Below are 15237 nucleotides of genomic sequence, written 5' to 3'. Positions count from 1 at the left end.
AGGAGGACAAGACACGGGAGCTGAAGAAGGAAGGAGAGAGCGACAGGGGGCAGGGAAGTTGACACGAGAAGAACGAAATGAGAGAGATGGAGGGAGGGACCCAAGGGCGGGTCACTGGCAGTTGCAGCGACGGGAACAGGCCCCTCCGGGGCTCATCTCCCACGGGAAGAGCCCTACCGCATTGCACAGGCACACAAGAGCTTTCAAAACGGGGCTGCTACTTCCGTCAATGGTTGCCTCCAACTTCCTTTCATTTTTTTCAAGACAGTGATGAGGCTTTATCTCCATCCTTCTACGCGGAATGCCCAATGGATCTGCATGGTAAGGCCTGGTTGGGACAAGACCCTTCTCGCCAGGTGACTCCCTCGTCCTCTCTCAGGGTCCTCACTCCCTTCCCCTCCCTCTGGGTGAGGGACAGGGGAGCCATGTTCTGGGGATGGCTGGAGGCCCACTCTCTCGAACAAAGCAGTGATTTCCTCCAGCACCGCCGTGGCCCACTCCCCACCCCCCACCCCCAAGTCCTCAGGGAAGGGCAATTTGTGGAAACGGAGCTGCTGGGTAATAGATTTCTCTGTCAACATGATGAGTGAAAGAAAGAACGAGGTAATTACCAGTAATGCACTTCAATTATGGCTCTGCCTCCCATCCCCCAACTCCAGCTCCACGTCCCCATTTAATTTTCATTTAAAACAAAACAGTTGCCACAGACCCAAAGCTAAAAACAGAAATCCCTTTCAGCTCCTGGCAAATTAGCAGGAATGTCTTATTATGGAAGCCGTGGGCGACGAACTTCTTCCAGAGCAATACAGGAAGCGGGCCTCCTGGTCACCCGGCATCCCCTTGCCTCACCACGCCATTCTCCAATGCTCCAAGCAATTAACCTTGTCCCTCAGGACCTCGGATCGCCCTCCCCTTGCAGGCCTGGCTTAGCCTCTTTTCAAAGTCCTTGCTTGAGGAATTCTGTCAAAAATCAGTAGCACCTTGAGGAGGCCTGAGGTCAGAGGACTTCCTTGCTACACAGGAAGGCGTGTTCTATCAGAAAAGGGAAATGTTCTCAGTCCCTCAGATCTTGGGCAACTAAAAATAAACTAATAGGCCTTGAATTAACGTTTTCTTTTCTCCCCCCCCCCACCCCACCAAGACTTTTCAACTTGAAGGAAAAGCATTTATTATCTGAGAGTGACACACAGGAAATTAGACTTATAAATTGTGCTTAAAATGTTATAGTTTCCAACTTTCTTTAATGCTAATCTTAATGCTAATAGGTTGTGAGATATGTGTTTTGACTTGAGAGATTTTTTTTCTTTTTCTAATTAATTCTCGGCTACACCACATGAAACATTTGTGTGGAGGGGCTCCGGGAGTGTGCACACTGTTGGAGAAAGGGCCTCTTGGTGGGGTTCAAACAGCCACTTCCCTAGAAGGGCTTCAGGAAAAATTCTTGTTGGTAGTGTTAGTGGAGACCATCCAGAGTCAAGAGCGCTCACTCAACTAGCGGTAAAACACAAACTAAAGGATTGGGGTTGACGTTCCGTTATGACCCCAAGTCACCCCCACAAGGCTGGTCTTCTCCCTCCTCTCTCAGGTACTTTCTGTTCTAGTCAGGAAACCCCTCTGCTTCCTGTGAGCACCAGACTCACCCAGCACCACGGTTGTCTTGACTTCCCCACTTCATGTAGATTCTCATACCCGCGGCTCTTGCTGAACTCTTGCTGGCATTTGTACATATCTTTTCTTCGGTGCAGTTGGTACATGAGCAAGCTTGGGCCACAGCTAGGGAAACGCCCTCCTCCAGGACAGGGACGGGCATGTCTGGGCCTGGCAGCCGCTCCAAGATGCCACAGTAACACAGTAGATACCAAATCCATGCAGTGGCTGGAGGGGGTCAAGAACTCTCTGTGTCACTAGGTTCCTGTCAGTCATCCGGGACAGGAGGATGGTGTGACATGGGGGGAGTCTGTTTTCATGGCTTCCCAGATAAGCCAAGACCATTTGGCTCATCTTATAAGCCAAGGGGGTTTGGTTGATGGACTGAGACCCTTACTGAGCCTCTACTGGTAGTTTGGGAAAAAGCATTTTCCCATTTTCTTATCCTCAAGAATGAACATCAAATACAGTAAAACCTTGCATCGAGACTAACTTGTTCTGCAAGTGATTCACCAGACAAGCAAGCATTTCTAATAAATTTTAACTTGATAAACAAGCAACGTCTTGCAATATGAGGAGTATGTGATGTGTTTGGCAGAAATCAGTGATGTTTCAGAACGTTGGAAGGTGCCCACAACTGGCACTCGTGTATTTTTTGTCGCTTCAAAGCACCTATCGACAGTCCTTGGCTTTTCCATGCAAGAGTAAGCTTCAGAATGGTTTGCTTCATTCTAGGTCAGGCCGCCTGCAGATACAGACCCTTTCTTCTGCTGCCTTAAATTTACATTAAAGAAAGTTACATTAATTAAGTATATGACAAGAGTTTATTAATACTGTACTGAAGCCACCACCTGTACAAGGATGTATGATGGATCCCATGCAGAAAAAGATTCCATTGGGTCAATAGATAGCAGTGACTCCATTAGTGACGGTGAAAGTGGTCCCACACAATAACCTTCCTCTCTCTTGTCTCCCTCACCTCACACCAATCATGAAGGTTTTCAAAGGGAAGTGCAGGTTGATTTATTTTTCTTTATATTTTGTATTTTCTTGATTATTATGTTGTATTATATTAAAGTATTATAATCATTTTTATATGACTATTTTGGGGTTTCGGAATGAATCATCTGAGTTTCCGTTATTTCTTATGGGGAAATTCGCTTTGGTATACAAGTGCTTTGGATTACAAGCGTGTTTCCGTAACGAATTATGCTAATAAACCAAGGTCTTACTGTACACGGACTCTTAAATACTCGCAGAAGAGGTTAGTTCGTTACGCCCCAAACTACTTCCCTTTCCCTCCTAGGTGTAGTTATGCTACCTTTCCCAGACTCCCTTGCAATTAGCCGTGCTGATATAACTGACCCCGTCCAATAGAACGTGGGGACCCATGCTACATACCTGCTCCAGTCCTGGCCCCTAGTGTTCCTTCCCTTTCCTCCTCTGCTGGCTGGATTAGAGGCATCTGGAGCACTCCAGACTCTAGAGAAAGGTAGAGCCCTAAATGAATGGTTTTTCAACTGGGGATGGTACTACCCCCCAGGGGACACTGTCGTAACGAGGAATGTGTGTGTCCTACTGGTGTCTAGTGAATAGCATCCGGGGATGCTGGCAAATGTCCTGCAAAGCGCAGGACGGCTTCCTACAACAAAGACTTCCAGCCTTCCGAGGTGTCAGTAAGCCAAGGTTGAGAAACCCTGCTCTAAATGGAAAGAGCCTGGGTCTCTGAATGACTATGTGGATCTCGGCATCGTCCTGGGATGGAAGCAGGACACAAACCTTTATCGGTTAAGCCGCTGAGACTTGGTAGCAGTTTGTTAGGGAGTCAGCTCCTTGTGAAGAAAACCCTGCTCTCGGACCCTAGATACTCAGCACTGAAACAGGAGACATAACTTGTACATTCCAGGGCAGCCCTCCACACTCCCCCAAATCTGCACTCATGAGCGCTCCTCTGTGCTCGCCGGCAATCCCAGTGCTTTAGCTACCTACTGCCAACCCCCACTTTGAAAAGTTTATTCGTGCCCATAGGTACACCTGAAACTCACTGTGAGCTCCTTGAGGCCAGGAACTCAATCTCAGCCAAACTCTGATGAACGTAGTCAGCTTTTCCAAGGAGTCTACTGTGCACCACACTCTGCAGATAGCTGGGGATGGAGACCTTGATACGCCCTCGTCCTTCCCTCAAGGACTTTTTAGTCCAGCGGGAGAGAAGCTTAAAGACATGATGGAATGCTACGTGGTGAATGTTGTCGTGGAGGTGTTCATAAGGAGCCGTGATTTTACAATCTGTCACGTGACGTTATGGTTTCCTCCCCTTAGGACGCATTCTTGGAAACCGTGGGTCCTTGACCACACCTGACAGGAGTGATAGGGAAAGCTGAAGAGCAGCTAGATGCCGCTGACAGCACTCGCCAAAGTCTTCAGAAGCTTCTGCTTCTTCTCTCCATCCCCTTGGCCCCACTCTGTCCTTGAGCCTTCTGCTGCACATGCACATGTGTGGGTGACCCTCAGGGGTGTTCTGCCTCCAGCCATGCACTCAGTAAAGACTAGTGCAAATATGCCACGGACTGCACCAGGCACTAGAGCAGAGAAGTCACCAGGAGAGTCCACTTTTCGTGTTACAACTTCACCTTGCTACAAGCTGGTGGGAGCATAGGCTATAAGTAGGCAAGGACCGTGCTGGTGCAGGCTGCGGGGGTAACACAGGGCAGGAGTACCTCACCTGGCCCTGGGGGTCAGAAAAGTTTTCCAAACAGAAGGGACATCTAGGTTAAGATTAAGAGTAGTGGCATTGGGAGGGATAGGGACAGGAGGTGAGCAGGAGACACACGAAACCTTGCTTGCGGGCCCAGAAGAAAGAGAACATGTCAGTTTGAGGAACAACGGGTTTTCTGGTACACAGAGGATGAGTGAAAAGTGGCAAGAGCTGAGGTTGGCAAGTGACCGGTGGCCGAACCATGCAGGGACTGTCGGTGGGGTGATGGCAAACTCCAGATGGCTTTAAGCAGGATCGGTTGCACTGACCTCTTGGGGCAAAGCTGAAGGTGAGAGATGATGGTGACCGGACCATTGTGCTGAGACACTGACTTCAGTCCAGTCTCCAGCCTCATCCATCCCGCAGCTGCTAGAGAGAGAGATGTTTAGACACTCGTCCATCAGTCACATCACTCTCCTGCTCCAAGTTCTTCAGTGGCTCCCATTGCCTATGGGATCAAGTACTCATTCTTTGCAACCAAGTTCTTGCAGAAGCCACTTTGCTTGTGTCTTCCTAGATGGCATCATCTCTCAGTATAGCTAGGCTCAAGCCTTGCTCTGGCCAACCTCGAACTGCTCACCCACGGCAAATCGGCTCCATTATCTCCTTCTTTAGGAGTTAAACCTTCTTTATTTCCATCCAGGCTGGCTTCGTGCCTTCCCTCTGTGAGTACTTGTATCCTGGTCAGTGATCAGTCCAACTGGATGGGGAGCGTCCTGAGGACAGGAACCAAAGCATTCATGTTGACATGCTCAGGACCCAGCACGGAGACTGAGAACACGTACACATGCTCAGTAGGTATCTGTTGAAAGAAGCGATAGATGGATGAATGTCTATCTACACGTTCATGCATCTGGTTCCTCTCAACTAGAAAGACTTGTTTCCATCACTTCCTCTGGAAGGCTTAGCTGGCCTTCAAGGCTGTGTTAGAACCAACTATACTGCTACAATAAACAGCTCTCAAGAATCCCTTAGTTTTAAGAACAAGGAGTTCAGAGTGCCTGGGGAGCTCAGTCAGTTGAGTATCTGACTCTCGGTGTCATGCGGCTCAGGTTATGATCCCACAGTTTGTGAGTTTGAGCCCCACATCCAGCTCTGCACTTGCAAGTGTGGAGCCTGCTTGAGATCCTCTCTCTCCCTCTCTCTGCCCCTCCCCTGCTCGCTCGCTCTCTCTCTGTCTCTCTTTCAGAATAAATAAATAAACTTAAAAAAAAAAAAGAACAAGAAACTCATTCTTTTTTCATATAGTCCTGGACTGTGGGTGGAGTGGCTCAGATGGACAGGGGCTCTGGCCAATTCCATAAATCAGGAATACAGGCTGACTGAGGCTGGCCATTGTTCAGTATCTGAGCATCTCAAGATATATTTTGCCCCCATTCTGTTCTTCCCCACCCTTCCTCTAGAGGATCCAGGAATATGGGGAGAAAAAATGTGAGTATGTAGACAGAGCAGACCATAAAACTTCAAGTGTCCCGGGAAATACATGTTTTTAGGGTAAAATGAAATATAGCCCTTTACTGTTTCCAAAAAGGCTTTCACATTCATGACCTCACTTGATCTTTTCGCTTGCCACTGACACGGCAGAGATCATATATTCCCTTGTTCCCTGTGCCTACGTTAGCTTCTCTCTTTTTCCTAATGACCAAGAAAACAGCCCATCCCTTTTTGGCTCCCTTCTGACTTTGCAATAGAGCAGGAGAAGAACACCAGAGCAGGAATCAGGAGAGCCAGCTGGCTAGCTGCCAGCTCACTCTGTGGTCTTAGGCAAGTCACTTCCCCTCTTTGGGTCTCACTTTCCCCAAACACAATGAGGAAGAGGTTGGGTAAAATGCCTTCTGGGGTGTCCAGCACCCCTCTTGCTCTGTGATCCTAGATAAGCAGCTGTCGCCCCTCTGCCCTGACCTCACCACCCACCTCAGCCCTGCAGGAGATCCAGCGTGGGCCCTTGCAGCCTGGGCCAGGGAGAAAGCGGTGAGGCCAGATAGCGAGGCAGGGGATTGGAGTGAGCCCTGGCCCCGTCATCCCGTCACCTTGGGAAGTGGGTGTGTGCTTCTGAACCTTAGTCTTCTCTCTTGTAAGTGAAAATCCGCCATCTGCCCCACAGTGCTACTGGGAATATCAAGTGAGGTCATGCATGTGAAAGCCTTTTTGGAAACAGTAAAGGGCTGTATTTCATCTTACCCTACAAACATGTATTTCCCAGAACACTTGATGTTTTCTCATCTAACATGTCTATATAACCACATTTTTCTCCCCATATTCTGGGAGCTTCCAGAGGAAGGGTGGGGAATAACAGAATGGGGGCAAAAGAGATCTTGAGATACTCACCTCAGGCCAGCACACCCACCTCTCCTTCCTGGGCACCTGGCAAGACACCTGGGCTGGTAAATGAGGCCATGAGACCAGTCTAGCCAACAAAATGGTGGCAGGATGGTGACACGCGTCACTTCTGGGCCATGGAATTTGAGGGCCGTTGTGCTGGGACGACTTTGGATGTCACATGTAGAGATGGTGGTGTCAGAGGACAGAGGGAGTCCGGCTCCCTGAGTCTTGAGTGCTCACATAATCAATCACCTAAGGTAGGACACTTTTGAGAATGAAGGAGAAGGGCCAATGTCATTAGGATCGGATAGCAGGCGTAAACCAACATGGCCCCAGGCAACCTGCATACGTGGTCGTCCGACATGAGTCACAGGGTAGAGGGGAGTCCCTGTCCTCCTGCACTGGACTCAGAGCAGACGATTTGTGTTATACTGTGCCACTGAATGCTTGAGGCTCGTCTACCGTGACAGTCAGTGAATACTTACCCTGATTAATACATTCATACCATCAACTTCAGTTTTCACAAACATTCTGTGAGGCAGACATTACTTCCCCCAGATGACACAAAACCAACAGGAGGTTTAGTCAACTTGCCCAAGATCTTGTGCCAAGATCACACAGCTAGGGTGAAGCTCAGCTTTGCCTGATTCCAAAGCTCACGCTCTTTTTTCCAATCCATGCCGTTGCCTTCCTTTCAGCAGAGCTAGACTCCCCAACTCCCAACAGACCCATAGAGGCCATGGTTTGGAAGTGACATGTCTTTACCCCCACCCCCTAGAGCCCCCAAGAACACAGCTCCCTTGGCTTCTCCCTCCCTTGTCTCTGAAGGGAAGTACCCATATTTCATTTTTAAAAAAAGAAAGAAAAAGATCAAACACCCTCCACCGGTGACTTTAACTTATTTATGGGTTAGATTTTTTTTTTTTTCCCCTGGATCATTTCCTTTCATTCCTGCAAGAACTCCTTGCCTGCAATCCTCCCAAGTTATTAATAAAAGAAGTCAAACGGTAGCGAGTGCAGGGGAACGTTCTTGGCTCCTGCTGATGTGTTTAGTTTGTGCTGGAAGCAGATGTTTTCACCCGGATCACAGACACTTGCCAGGCCTTCCACATCTGCCCTGTTCTCCGACAAGGACAAAAGGAATTCAGAAGACAAAGTCTATTCCAGGCCAAATAAGAGAGAACGGAGGATAAGGATTGCCACTCACGTCACGTATGATACACACACAATGTCTACGGCTCTGTGCAGGATGCTAAGGACCCCAGGGTGGGCAGGCCAGCCCCAGACGGTCACCCGATTGCCTGGTCGAGATAGTCCAGAAATTTCTGACGTGGGCACGGTAGATGGCTGCTCAGGCCCACGGTGTGTCGCTCACCGTTCACAGCGCGGGCTAAGTCATTTTCGGTCTCTTCTGCCATTTTTTTTAGGAGTTCTGAATTCAACAAAACAAAACAGAACTTAGTGGAGACGTCTGGAATATATATCTAGGCTGAGGACACTTCACAGATCTTGTGAGTGAAGATTCCGGCCCCCGAAGGTAAAAACTAAGCAAGTAACACTCCTCAAGGTACTTAGTCGAGGCCAGGACGGTCTCTCATCCCCTTGACCCCACCTCCAGTTAAGGGGCCAGTTAACACGCCGGATGAATTTTTCCCTGGTGTCTGAGTAGATGGCTCTCTCCCCCAGCAAAACCAAACTGAAGCTTCCTCTCCCCATGACCATCTTCCATTCACCCTTCCTGAGCAGGAGGAAATCCTGGGACTGAGCCCAGCTGGGTCAAGAGGACCCAAGGGCCCAGCAGCCGAGGCAGAAGGCGGGTTGCCATGAGCTTCCGGAACAAGGCAGGAACAGTGAAACTCAAGAGCCAGGCAGTATCCATGGGGAGCCCGCTGAAGGGAGAACCCAGGCCCAGGGCAAGTGGGCAGGCGCTGGGGACCCCAGCAGAGCAGGGGTGGGAGAGGAAGGAAGGCTTTTGACGACAGTCACCTGCCCTGGCCAAACCGTAGCTGCTTTTTTTCGGGGAAGAGGTTTTCTGCTTTGTTGACTTCAAAAGGTGGCTGTGAGAATCAAATGAGACAATCAAGAGGAATGGCCGGGTGGCCGGTAGGTCTGTCCAAGCTCTACGGTAATTTTGTAAGTATTTGCGTGTTTCTGGGGACGTGCACCCAGGCCTCAGTCACTGGACCCCGGCATGACCGCACATGTGCGCACATGGGTTTCTGTTCGGTTCTGGAGGGACTTCGGACTGGCAAGGGTCTGAGGGCACAGGCCTGCACTCCCGTGACGTTGCAGACTTGTCTCCGTGGAGGGGCACAGGCCCAGGCAGCCCTCCCTTGGGTCTTGGCTGGTAGCGGCCCCGAGGGGTGAGGCCGTGTGCCCAGCGTTTCTCTCTGGGGCCGGGTCTGGCTCGTGGCCCCGACCCACCCCCCACCCCAGGAGCTGGTTCATTAGCATGCGGCCCCGTGGGGTCCCGTGATGGGGGCCACACAATGAGGCAGTCATGCTGGTGCCGCTGGCCTCTGGGTTCCAGGCCAAGGTCTGCTCTTGTCACTGTGGGCCGCATTCATTCCAAAGGACACACAGCCCCCCTGTCGCCCCCAACCCCCCGCCTCCGGAGCCCGCCCTGGGTAGGGAAGGCTCCAGCCCAGTCTTACCCTGGGGGCAGCTGAGGGGCTGTGCCACGCGTCCTCATCAAACATTGCTCAGATTCTTGGGGGAGGAGGGGAGAGCACGCTGGAGGCCTTGCCTCCACCCCTCTGGGTTTGCTCACTTCCTGACTCTTGATTCTGCCAGTGCCACCCAAGGCTGGCCTGTCGCCCTGGGCAGATAAGAAATAGCTCAGGGACAACAGTGCCCTTTCGGCCAGGTTCCGCTTTCTCCAGAGACCGCCGGTGTAGCGAAGGGACAGACGGTGGGAGTCCCAGATTTGCTGCCGACCCACTGGGCGACGTCGGCCCAACTGCTTGGTCTCTCTGAGCCTCAGTGTCCCCGTTTGTAATGTGAGGGTATTTATTTCTGCCTCTTACGACTGTTGTGAAAATTAAATCCAACAAAGTGTGCAAAGCATCACCACGCCTGGTGCGGAGTCGGTGCCGGTAAGGGATTGTGGAATTGACTCGATGAGGCGACCTCGGGCAGGGCATTTCATCTCTCTGGCTTGCTGTCCACCTGGGAAGTGAGGTGACCACCCCGACCGCCCATCCCCAGGGGTGCTGTGGATGCAGCTGAAGGGACAGACGTGGAAACATTTTATGCACCAGAACCCCATTTTGGCTTTGTTCTATCCTCTGGGGTGCCAAGCAGTTGCCGATACGATCTCAGAGCCCTTGGCATTCACTACCCGTGGGTGGGGGTGGGAGTGGGGATGGGAGGCCAGGGATGTGCCTCATGCCAAGGGCCACGCCAAACACGCGGTATAGACCTCAGCAGTTCCGACGGTCCCATCCGGTGGGTCTTCCCCTCAAAGTGCAATTTCCCAGGTTCATTGAACCCGCACAGACCCTTTCATGCATGTGTTTCTGATTCTGATTTCATGCGCTGACATCACTGAAACGGTATGCCCGGGGTTAGTCTCATGACCACCGAGCTGGGAGCGCAGGAATTTTGGTGCCAGAAAAATTAGATAATGTGGGACATACTGACTTTGCTCTCCAGTTTCCAAATCCTCCTGGGACACTTCTGAGCCTGCCGGAGGCTGTGGTCCTTGTCACTCACGTACAGGGAGGATCGGGCCGCCGTCCCGGTCACCAGGTACCTGGGCTCCCACCTGCACTGCCTCCTCGTCCAGGAAGCAGCCAGGACTTCACGGCTGGGGTCTCTGTCCGCGAAGCCCTTCCAAGACCTCTGGGTGCTGCTTACATAGTCTTCCTGCCAATCCTGGGACAACCCTGGGATCAGGGAGGGTGTTAGGGGCATTTGGAGGCATAATGTCAGGTCAGGAGTCCCCGCAACCCTGCATCTGAGACCCGGCCTTGCTCCTTTGGGGATTTTCAGGGGGACGTTGGTCTCTTCTCTCTGTCACAGCATCCCAGTGGGGTTGCTCCTAGCGCTTAGCCCAGGCCGGGTGTCCCCTAGGTGGCATGGTTACATGCATTTACCAATGGGTTTTTATTTTTGCATGCACGGCACCCAGCACACTGTCTAGAGGTCATAGCTGTGCTTGTGTCTAGGTCAGTCCGGTCTGTACTGAGCACCTGTTCTAGACTCTGCAGGCACCACCTGGGGAAGAAGAAGCCGCCTGTTGTTGACCAGTAGGAGCAAGAGGGTGATGTGTGTTTACTCTGCTGACCCTAAAGTAAAACAGACCCAGGGCCAGAGCCATTGGCTGAGAGAGGGCAGCACTGGGTGCAGAGTGCTGAGTGGGAAGCAGGCAGACTATACCCGTCAGAGAGAGGACTTCAGAGAAGCGGGAAAGTCTAGGGTGAAAAGGAATTCCCAGCCAGAGGTAGAGGAAGGACAGCCTCAAAACACAGGTCCTTGGTGACTGTCTGTCCAGCTCACATTCCACCTGTGTCCGGGATGTCCCAGGACACCCCTCATCCTCCAAGTCTCAGTCTGGACAAAGCTGTGTCTGACTCCTGCCCTCGGCAGCCTTGGAAGCCCCAGATGATCCCAGAAGCCCCTCTGCTATGACACTCGCGACCTTGTATTGCTATTATCTCCCTCTGTCTTCCCAGGGGTGAGTGTTCTTCATGCTGGATGCCGAGGACGGACCCTCAAAGCTGGTAAGGAAGGGCCCCTCCCGAGTGGGAGGTGGGGATTGAATGGCACAGAGATGGGAAAGTGAGGCAGGCAGCCTCGTGATGGGGGCAGGCCATGGACAACAGTATAGAGGGTATAGTTGGGGAGTGTGTGTGTGTGTGTGTGTGTGTGTGTAATTTATTCATAGTGAGAGATAAGGCTGGAAGTATTCGGGCCAGATTGTGGGCGTCTTGAAGCTCAAACTTGGGAGGCTGGGCTTTTCCCCAGAAGTATCTGAATCAGCTTAGCATCCTTTACAAACACCTACTCACCATGTCTCCCTCCCTCCCTCCTTTCCTGCTTCTCTTCCACCCTTTCTCCATTTCTTCTTTCCTCCCTTCCACCAATATTTATTGAGGTTGCTACGTACAGACTATTCATTTGCAGATTAACCAGCTAAAAGCCTTAGGCTCAAAACGTTCACAGTCTAAAGGAGAAAATACACAAAAACAAGTAAGACGGTGTGCCACATTCTGTCATAGAAGTAGATCTGGTGGCAGCTCAGAGGAAAGTGTGTAACCTCAGCCAGGTGGGGCATGAGTAATCCAGAAGGCTTCCTGGAGGAGGCCATGTCTAAGCTGAGACGGCAATAGTTGAGTTTTCAGCAGGCAGAGAGGAGACGCGGGGGAGCATTCCAGGCACAGCCGGATGAGTGTGCAGAGGCACAGGAGGGTGGGAGCAGGGAGTCGGGGTTACAATGACACACGGAGCCCGGGTGCGGGAGGGGGAGACCGACGAGACGTGGAAGGCGGACGGGCCGCAGCCTGAGGGACCTCGTGTGCCAGGCTAGTGAGCCGCGGGGACCGGGAGCCGCGTCAGGGCCTCAGGCGGAGCGGGTGATGCGGCTTCTCCTTGACCCCAGCCCAGCGTGGCTGCTGTGTGGGAATCGGGAGACCGGATATCTCGGTGGCCCAAGTGTGTGCTGCTGGTGGCAGGCCTGCGGGTGGTGGCATGCCCGTGGACGGGAGGGTGGAAATGGCCACGTGGAAAGGACCGAATGAAACGCACGGGCTGGGGGAGGAGGGGAGCAGCCGGAGCTCTGGCACACGCTGGGGGGTGCGCTGCCACAGCCCAGAATGAGCCCGAGGAGGGGGAGCGGACCACCCCCGGGTGGCCCCCACCCCCTCCCCCCCCACCCACGCGACAGAAGCGGGGCTACTGTCGCATGTCAGCTCCATATCACTCTTCCGGGGCCAGGATGAGCCGATTCTTCTGACAAGGTTTCATGTCTGAGCCTGGTCCATCTTTGGGGACAGGGCTATTGGACCATTTGTTCATATCTATTTGGGACCCCTTGGCCCTCGGAGGCCTCCCCCCCAGGGGGCTGCATCACAGGCAGGGGGTGATCGCACACCTGTGTGTGTTGGGCTCCGAGTGGCCGTGAGGCTCTCATGTCCGGCGTCTCCAGCCAGACCCCTAGCCATGAGGGCAGAGGGCCGCCCTGGGATCTTGCACTTGGATGGGCAGGGGCCTCAGATTCCCTCCGGCACCCACCCTCCACTTGACCGGTGCAATCAAGGAAGCCTTCCTTCACGAGGTGCTGTGGAAGCTGAGATTGGGGAGTGGGGGACACTTCTCAGCAGGGAAGGAAGGAGGAACAGCGGTGGCTCCGGTAAGGAAGTTGGTCTTATTGCATGAAAGTAGAAAGAGGGTCCGCGGCTTTTCCCACCTGTCAACACTGGCTGGGGGGTGGGACAAAGCCAGGAGGAAAAAGGTCCTTGCCCAGCCCTTCTCTCTTCTTAGGGAGTCACCACAGAAGTGGGGTGCCCACAGAAGTGGGGAGCTCAGAGGTGGAGAGACTGCGGTGGCTGGGGCAGTCAGGGAAGGCTTCCTGGGGGAGAGGGGCTGGGAAGGGGAGGGAAAGGCTGTCCGGGCCTTGCAGAGCAGCAGAGAACAGGGCCCAAGCCTTCCACGATCCGTGAGCCCTGCGAGGTGGCCTTGGTGGCCAGGCTGAGGGCTTGCATGTACCCAGGGAGCCAAGGTCGGCCTCTCCATCCCCGGCTTTGTATTTCCAGCTCTGTGGTTTCCTAATTTATTTGGCTTGAAATTTGTGTCAAACTTTTTTTTCCAGGTGTAATTGAAACCAACCCTCTAAATGCTTGTTCATTCCTGGGGGAAATTAAAGGTGATTTCAAGCAGGAAGATCACAGATTTCAGAAAAAGGGCCTGGGGGGCTGCACTGTGGACTGGACGGCTGGGCTGCTGGAGCCCCGTTCGGGGAGATTAGCTGCAGCCGATTGCACTTTCCGGAGGGAGGGCCGGCCTCGTGGGGAGACCCCTGCCCTCCTGGCCCCCCTCCACTCGGCAGAGGTAAGGAGGCCCGCCAGCTTCAGGGCTTGCTGCCCGCGGCCCCCCACCCCAGAAAGAGCCAAGGTGGAGTCAGGGATCAGAGCAGGCACCCAGCTCAGACCGGGCTCCCTGAAAGCCCCCCCAGCCTGTGTGGGGGGGTGGGGGGAGCCTGGGCCAGGAGGGCAGACAAGGGAGGAGGCCCAGCGAAAAGCCCCCTGGTAGCCTCATTCAGGTGCTGGGCGACCTCGGACCAGTCTTCTCTAAACCTCTGTGCCTCAGTTTCCTCAGCTGTACAGAAAAAATGGAACCGGTACCCGAGAGCTGCGGGGCGGGTTGCATTAAATGCGGTGACGCCCGTGACGCCCTCAGGGTCCGGACCATTCGGGGAACAACAGATACTGATGGAATGTGAATTGGCATCCCAGCAGCTGAGGGAAAGAGCCCTTGATTAAACACAGGGACTCGGCCAGGACACTCATTTTCCGTAGAAGGTGAGGGCAGGCTCCACACGCGCCTTAGAAACAAAAGCTAACTTTTCCTCCCTTTCTGGCCCGGGTGGGGGGGGGGAAACATATTTTAAAAGGCTGCAACCTTTCCTGCATGCCGGGCACTGTGTGGGCCACACAAATGCCGAGCATTTGCTACTCACGACACAAACGAGGACCGGTTGTCATCGCTCCTGTGTTACAGACAAGAAAACTAAGATTCGGAAAAGCTGTGTTATTTGTTCCAGGGCACAGGCCAAGGGGTGGCAGTGCCTGTCCCAGACCCTCGTTCCTGGCTGGCCTGGGAGGCTCGGGGATGTGTGGTCCTGACCCTCTGGCTCCGCACATGCCGGCAGCAGTGAGCTCGGCACCACCTAAAGGGATCCTCTGGCCCGAACGCCCCACGGAAAGGTGCTTCTGACCCCCAACCAACCTCGGCCTGCCCCTCTTGCCTCACCCCTCCTGGAGCCAGGCGTCCAGCATCAACTTCCCCAGCCACGGTCCATCCTCCCCGCCTCCCGGCGGGCTCCTCTCAGATGGTTTTGGACGACATCTGTTTCTCCCAAGCCTGGAACCGTCCTCTGCGGGGACCACACGAGGAGCAGGGGCAGCAGCTCAGTGGCCCGGACCTCAGAACCGGGCGGGATGTTGGTTTCTTGGATCTGAAAGGCCGTGTGTGATTTCGGCATGCCTTCAGTGTCTTTAGGGCGGAAGTCCGGAAGCTGCAGGAAAGAAGGTTCCAGCTTGTCACAGAGGAGGCTTTTCCGGGGTCAGGGGGCTTGGATACGAAATTGGCTTCCTCGGGAGGAAGTGAGCTCTCTGCTGCCGGAGGTGTGCAAGCAGAAACTGGGCAGTCCCTTGGCAAGAGTGCCACAAAGGGGACTTGGGATTCAGCTGGGGGGTAACGGTGGTTGTCCCCCAGCCCCAGGGGACTCCGTTCCACCGGGATCGCATCATGGAGTCTCTTGCTCGCTCCTGGCCTGAAGCCCACGTGGGACT

At 53.4% G+C, this 15237-nt stretch overlaps 1 long non-coding RNA gene across 1 annotated transcript; it reads left to right on the top strand.

The window, feature by feature from the left end:
• Window positions 1–10199: 10199 nt before the first annotated feature.
• Window positions 10200–14290, top strand: LOC121044125 (uncharacterized). Its single transcript, XR_005797144.1, has 3 exons — window positions 10200–10474; window positions 11252–11448; window positions 13536–14290. It is a non-coding gene; the product is annotated as an uncharacterized LOC121044125 (long non-coding RNA).
• The last annotated feature ends 947 nt before the right edge of the window (window positions 14291–15237 follow it).

Source organism: Herpailurus yagouaroundi, unplaced genomic scaffold (assembly GCF_014898765.1).
Source record: "Herpailurus yagouaroundi ecotype Mexico unplaced genomic scaffold, PumYag 188, whole genome shotgun sequence".
NCBI classification, from domain to species: Eukaryota; Metazoa; Chordata; class Mammalia; order Carnivora; family Felidae; genus Herpailurus; species Herpailurus yagouaroundi.
Note: the sequence above shows the minus strand (reverse complement) of the source record. Positions and strands in the feature narration are given on the sequence as shown.